The sequence below is a fragment of the Fundulus heteroclitus genome, unplaced genomic scaffold (genome assembly GCF_011125445.2).
Source record: "Fundulus heteroclitus isolate FHET01 unplaced genomic scaffold, MU-UCD_Fhet_4.1 scaffold_45, whole genome shotgun sequence".
Classification (NCBI taxonomy): Eukaryota; Metazoa; Chordata; class Actinopteri; order Cyprinodontiformes; family Fundulidae; genus Fundulus; species Fundulus heteroclitus.
This window is the reverse complement of record NW_023396868.1, coordinates 1,813,054-1,820,402: the sequence shown is the minus strand read 5'-3', so window position 1 is coordinate 1,820,402 and position 7,349 is coordinate 1,813,054.

Below are 7,349 nucleotides of genomic sequence, written 5' to 3'. Positions count from 1 at the left end.
AACCAAGGAACCGGGATATTGTGGTGTTAAACGGTCTTCTCGGTTTGGTTAACTGATCCATGCTCAGACTGGTCTCGGCTCGGTTAAAAAAGTGTAGTGTAAACGGGCCTAAAGTTAACCAGGTGATGTTTGGATGTGGAAAGGAGGGGAGGGAGAGGGCTGTCCAGGATTAGTCCAAGGCTCTGAAGCTGAAAGGTAGGAGAGATACAGGAATTATCAATGGATATTTTAAAACTACCAGATTCGGTTAAAGTGGACTTCGTACAAAAAGCAAATGAGGTAACTAATGTGGCATGACTCTGGGAATATATGGGCTGACTAGAATTTTCAGTTGCTTTAACCCCTGCACTAGACTGAAAGCACCACCAGCATGCAAAAGTGACCAAAACGTCACCAGAACCTGCAGAACCTGTCCTCCATTGGGGGCGTCTTGCTAATTGCCTCTAGTTTCCACCTGTCTATTCCATTTGTACAACAGCAGGTGAAATTAATTGTCAATAAGTGGACAGTTTGATTTCACAGAAGTGTGATTGACTTGGAGTTACATTGTGTTGTTTAAGTGTTTCCGTTACTTTTTTGATCAGTGTGTATATATATTTGAATAATATTTATATCATACAGAAGCTTAAAAGTACAGACTGCCCATTATTTATTGTCTGAATTCTTAATTAACCTTGTTAATTCTTAATTAACAACAACCCACAAACAGGATTTTTGTTCAGTTTCCGTTAACACGTAGGACATTTTCCAACCATTACACTTTTGAACCCGTTTTCAAACTATGCCATTGTCAGAGGAAACGGTGTTGTAATGTAAATGAACAGTGCACCAAACCAAACTTCCATCTTGACCTAAAAACATTGTGTAAATGGGGCTTCAGATTAGACATATTTGGATTTGGAAATATGTCATCTTCATTCAGTATTGCAAGCCCTCCCGCCTTCATTCAAACAGCTTGGCAATGGGGATGGTAGGAGAAACTCAATTGGAGAAACCACCGTACACATGGCCTCAGCTTGATGTTTGAGATATTGGGAATAAGAAATAATTCATATCAGTTTAAATATATTCTGTGTTAACCCGGACAAATGTAATTTCTGCATGTGAGAACTCACCATCCAACCTGAGAAAGCACTTTGAGGTATGTAAGCAAAATATCTTTCACTAAAGATATACACTCTTAAATGAAGCTGTCTGTGGTTGAAGTGGTTTAAAACCACGAGTCATGACCGATGATTGAAATACAAACCGACCATTAGTGCCCCACACTTGATGATAAGCGAGGGGGAAACTGCTAGCAGAGTCAGGCTAATGGTGCATTCCAGCCGACCGTGGCAGAAGTGGTGGATTTACATATTAGTTTTATGCAAATGGTGCGGTAAGGACTAGTCACCCGGTCTGTGCAGAATTCACTGCTCTGGTGACTTTCGCTGGAGTTAAAAAATCACCACTGTGTTTGTGAGGTGTTCTGTTGAGTATTGTTAAGTGGGGGTTAATTAGCAAATGAAGCTGTCTTGGTTCAGTAAAAGAGATAAACTCTAATTCATAAGGTAAACTCAGATGTGTACAGAACTGCTGTTATGAAGATATTTGCAACAATAACGTTCAGCTTGCTATGAGAGCTAGAAATAAAACAATACTAAAATAATTGCTAATTAATTGTAATCAAGGTAACATGTTAAATTAATTGTGATATTTGACGTCATATCGCCCAGCCCTACTCTACAGTATGCTAAAATTACACTAGTATTTTTTTAAAAGGGTGAAAAGTAGTAATAAATTGCATAGGAATTTTGTTGTTTACTTAGTTGCCTACCACCATCAATGTATTTATCCTTTTCATGCCAATTTGAGTTAAATAGTTTTAGCTGAAGTTCTACATTGTGTTTTATTGAGGAAGCATATAAGTCAGCTGGAGAACTATAGTAAACTGACTACAGCAGGCCTGCAAGAGAAAATATGACTGTGGGAAGTCTTCTACAAATCTCAAACAGATGAAAACATAAAAAAAACAAAGTCTCTCAGAAGACTGTCGACAAGGCAGTACTCAACCTTAGAGTTCATGGTCTCCAGCCCTATTCTCTTGTTGAGCGGCCAGCTTTTCAGTGCCTTGACCAAAATGTGATGCCCGACTGCTCCATCATGTCTCAAATGACTGTGTAGCACAAGCTAAATAAAGCTACATTTGCAATGGAGCAGTTGAAGGAAACAATTGGAAAGATTCTATACATAAACACAACAACTGATTGCTGGGCTGCTAGGTACAGGAGTTTCATTGGCATCTACAGCCCATTGGCTGGATCCAAGCAGCTTTGAGAGGCGTTCTGTTGATCTTGCATGCAGGCAGTTAATGGGCACTCACACAATTGATGTCTTGGCAATGAATGACATACACTCAGAATATGAAATCAATGAGAAGATAGTCAGAAACAAAGATATTGGCTCAGAGTTCATTAACTTTTTACCCGATCAGTCTGAGTTTGGGTGAAGCAGACAGGTGTGCGTTTTGAGTACTTGTAGATATGGGTCAAACACAAGAACTTTTCTTTCACTCACGCGCCTTTCAAGAGAGGGCTTTAAAGTTTCTAAAATAAGTTGCAAAATTATTTATTCACAGATATTTTTTGTTTTACTGTATTGTAAACAAACAAAATGAGATTTAAAGATCTACCCAACATGTCAGATTCTGCCAGAAATATTCATCAGCATGCAGCCGTTGTCCCGCTCTCTCATGGCTGTTATTGTTGGAAACTAGAGGCTCGTACCTTTTCGTCAAGGGGTCGGGGGTTTTTGTCTGACGTTTTGCGGTGACACAATTTCCGTGCGTAACACAGGCATGCTCCTTGCGTAATATCTGTAGACATGGATGCATTGAACTCAGATCGCTTTACGCACAGCCGCAAGTGCAGATTGCGCCCTTTGTTCGTGAATCTTTTCGGTGTTGTTTCTTTTATCTTGTGACCGTCAAATATAATAATGGCACAGAAGAAGAAAATGACTGTTTGGGAAGCTTTGGAGGAAATTTGGCAGACCAGTGACTGAGAAGTTGAAAAATCTTCTGACAGCAGCTTGGATATTGAAGTGGAAGAAGATGAGGAAATGCTTCTGAGTAAGTTGCGCTGTAACTTTTTATTTCCCGTATCTGTACATTAAGTGTCTATTTCAGAAAGAGGGTACATCAATACATTAGGAAATAATGCTGATCTTTTAATCAGAAAACTTCACAATGTATTCCTTCATTACCCCCACCCACCCTCACCCCCGGAGCAAAGGAAGCACACATAACTGTATGAGGAATTGATTCAAGGAACGTTATAAAGCTTTTACATTATCCACACTTTACAAATACACATTACTCTTACAGCATAACGTTTTTTTTTCTGTCTATTTTTGTGGTACAGTTGGAAAGAGTATCTTGTAATCAGAAAACTCTACTATGAATTCCGTCCTCCACCAACCCACACCTCCAGAACAAAGGAACCACATGTACTTATGTGGCATTGATTCAAGGATTGTTATAGAACTTATGTTATCTGGCTATAATAATTTATTTTCTTATAATCAGAAAACTTTGTAATAACTTACGTTTTCTATATTATAACCTAACCTACGTTTTCTATAGTATAACCTACGTTTTCTATATATACATCACAGGACCATCTGGAACACAGCAGACCCTGCCCTTCACCACTTCAGCTGAGCCTTTATCATCTTCAAGGTGAGATGTCTATTCTGCAAAGATCCACGGTTACAATGGATGTGTCATAATCAGAATCAGAATATTTTGTTGTCGCCCGTGTTACCGTGGCAAACTTTTCTTTGGCTACTCCAGTTCACATTACAGTGCACATTACACATAATGAAGGCAAAAAAACTGACAAATATGCAATGAGCAATGATTAAATTTTTTTAGCGTTCAGGAAAGTCATCGATAAAGATAATGAGGTAGTACGGTGCTTATTGAACAATGATGATTGAGGCTTCATTTACAGAAATGTGCATTTAGACATTCAAAGATGATAGTGTGCAGTAGGCAGTAAAACTGAGGTGATTGTAACGTATGTCAGGCTAGTAATGGGGGTGATTTAAAAGCGTTTGACTGCAGTCTCATATCAGTGGGTGATTGCCCTCACAGCTCAATTGAGTCTAGATCCTGCAGACGGCATCCCACAATCCCCTGCGCTGTTCTCACCAACCTTGCTAGGTCCTTCCTCTCCTGGACTGTGCAGCTCACATACCATACAGTTATGCTGATACATAAAACACACTCTATGGTAGCTCTGTAGAAGTTCTTTAGCAGTTTAGTGGGAAGTCCAGACCTTTTCAGTTTCCTGAGGAAGAAGAGTTGTTGTTGGGGCTTCTTCACCTGGTGAGAGGTGTTTGCAGTCCAAGAGAGGTCGGGGAAGATGTGACTGCCCAGGAGCCTAATACTCTCCACCCGCTCCACCACCTCCCCCTGCATGTAGAGAGAAGCGTGGTCAGTCCTCCTGGACCTCCTGTAGTCTATTATTACCTCCTTGGTTCAGAATCAGGTTGTTCCTTGAGCCCCACTGTGTGAGATTGAAGACCTCATCCCTGTAGTTGGACTCATCATTGATGGCGATGAGACCCACCATGGTGGTGTCGTCCGCAAACTTCACCACTGTTTGTGAATTGATCAACAGTCTTGAGTGAAAAGCGTGAAGAGGGCTGGACTAAGGAAACAGCCCTGTGGCGTTCCTGTGTTATGGATCAGTGGAGCAGATGTGTGTTTCCCTTTCCTCACCACCTGGGGTCTGTTGGTGAGGAAGTGACTGATCCAGGAGCAGAGAGGTGTGGATATAGTCCCATGTTGTGGAGCTTCAGAGCCAGTATGTCTGGTAGCAAGGTGAAAGCGCAAAGTTCCGTCTGCTCCAAGACAAAGTAGCAGCTCATCCAGACCAACAAAAAGAGGGAAAAAAAGCATCAAAGCAGGTTAGTCAGGCTACACCACACATGTGGCACAGTCCAGGTGACCCTGACACTGAGCCATTTGTACCTATGTTCATGTTTTTGTACATTTTAAGACAGTTTGGGATGATAATTCTTGTTTTCAATAAAATACATCTGTTTGGAGATAAAATTATATTTGTTGAATACATCGCGTGATGCTATACATACAGCCACTCCCTAAAGTGACTGTGGGTGGCTTTTGGCCTGGAGCTGATGTCATCAGACGGTGCCCAACCGCTACACCTTCCAACTAGGCGGGTCAGCAGTGGTGGCCAGGTCACTGCCCATCATCTCCAGAAACCTAAAGATACTTGTATGGAGGGCATACACAAAAATGTATAGAAATAAATACATGCTCAACATTAGCATAAAGTAAATGCACAAAATACAGCAAATAAATAAATGTAAGCAGTAATTAAATTATACAATGAGGCATAAATGTAAATATTTATCATTAGCTTATTTTCAATTCAAAGTCTTCAGCTGATCCAAAATGCTGCAGCAAGAGTTCTGATGAAAATCAACAAGAGGGATCATATTTCTCCAATTTTAGCTTCCCTTCACTGGCTTGCTGTTAAATCAAGAATAGAATTTAAAATTCTTCTTCTAACATATAAAGCCCTTCATAATCAATCTCCATCATATATCAGAGCTCTGATTACCCCGTATGTTCCTAACAGAGCACTTCGCTCTCAGACTGCAGGTCTGCTGGTGGTTCCTAGAGTCTCTAAAAGTAGAATGGGAGGCAGATTCTTTAGCTATCAGGCTCTTCTCCTGTCGAACCAACTCCCAGTTTTAGTCCGTGAGGCAGACACCCTGTCCACTTTTAAGAATAATCTTAGTTTATAAATGCATTTTTTTCTGTATATGTTTTAATATTTTTGTTTGATTCTTCCTTTCTATATTTTTACCCCATTTATTTCTATTTATTCATTTAACTCCCTATTTATGCCTGTCATTTTTCCATTTGTGTATGCATTTCAGCCTCATTATGCAAATGAGGAGGGTCGAGTCTTAAGGGGACAACTGCTCCTTATTGGTTGGTTAGTACCAGCCTTCCATAGTTAGAATCTACACCCTGCTGCCACCAATGACTGCTGGAGTTGGCTGCTGTCACAGTGGCTACCTTGGTTATCAGTGATCTGAGGCATTTAGCAACTTGATTTGAAAACAACGCCGTAATTCCAGACTTTATCTGTCGTTTTGACGTTCTGATCGAACGTGTGATTCAGTCAGCGGCTCACATAGAGGCAGATGTCAGCAGGTGCCATACCAAACTTGTTCTCCTGACAGAAACTACACCTCCTTTGCTGGGAGCTTGCGTTGGGCTGGAGCAGCGGGTCTAGTCGGCTGACTAACCCATCTAGTCATGGAAATAGAGATGTTGAACTTTTGATAACAAACAAAAAGTTATTTCATTGTTCAGTTAATGGATTACAACAGAAAAAGAAACTGTATTGCTCTCCCGTGGTATCTCAGCCTGAGTGATTGTTTGAACACTGTTTGCCTAATGTGATGATGATCACATCTGTTTAAACTCACTTCAATTTAAATGGATCTGGACTCCGTTTATCCGTTTATATGAATATGAAGTTGCCAATTATGGTGAAAAATAAAGGTGATGATTATTAAAGAGGAATAAATAAATAAGCTAATTAAGATATATTTACATCTTTCACTGTCTGCACTCATTCCTTTGTATCAAGAGTACTCTTCTTTTATGCGTTTAAGTTGTGCATTGTCCTTTCTAAAGTCTTTAATCTCTTTGCAGATCACCTGCAGATCAAAGTTACCTCCAAGTCCCACTCTTCCTCGGTGTTCCCATTAGCAGTGTTACCATTAAGCTTGTTACATACACCGCAAAAACTGAGAATTTTGCTCTTGTTCTCGATGTGGCAACCACAAGAACAGAGCTCATTTTGGCTTTGACTATTCATATTTAACAAGAAGCCCAGCGGCCGAACTCCTGCCAAGTCCCACCTAGTGTACATCACACCTTCGTTTGTGGATACTTCACTTATGAAAAACAGCACCACAATGGCAGAGAGGACATTTTCTGAATTGATGAAGGAAGAGGAGGAGAACTAAATGTTTGAAACAGAAGAGGAAGATTTGCAAACCAATTTACCTAGTTTGTTATCTCAACTTTTAACTTTGTTTACTCTGTCTTTTTTTTTCTTCATAGTAGGTACACCTGGTCTGGAGTTATGTTAGCTGTGACACCATCCAAGGGGCAGATCTTCTGCCATTGCCCTATAACATGGAAGGATTCCTGGAGGTTTTGCCTACCTGTTAAAGGAGAGTTTTCCTCTTCATCGTCGCTTTAGTTAGTTTTAGTTTAGTTTAGTTCAGTATGAGGGATTGCTGCAAAGCCATCA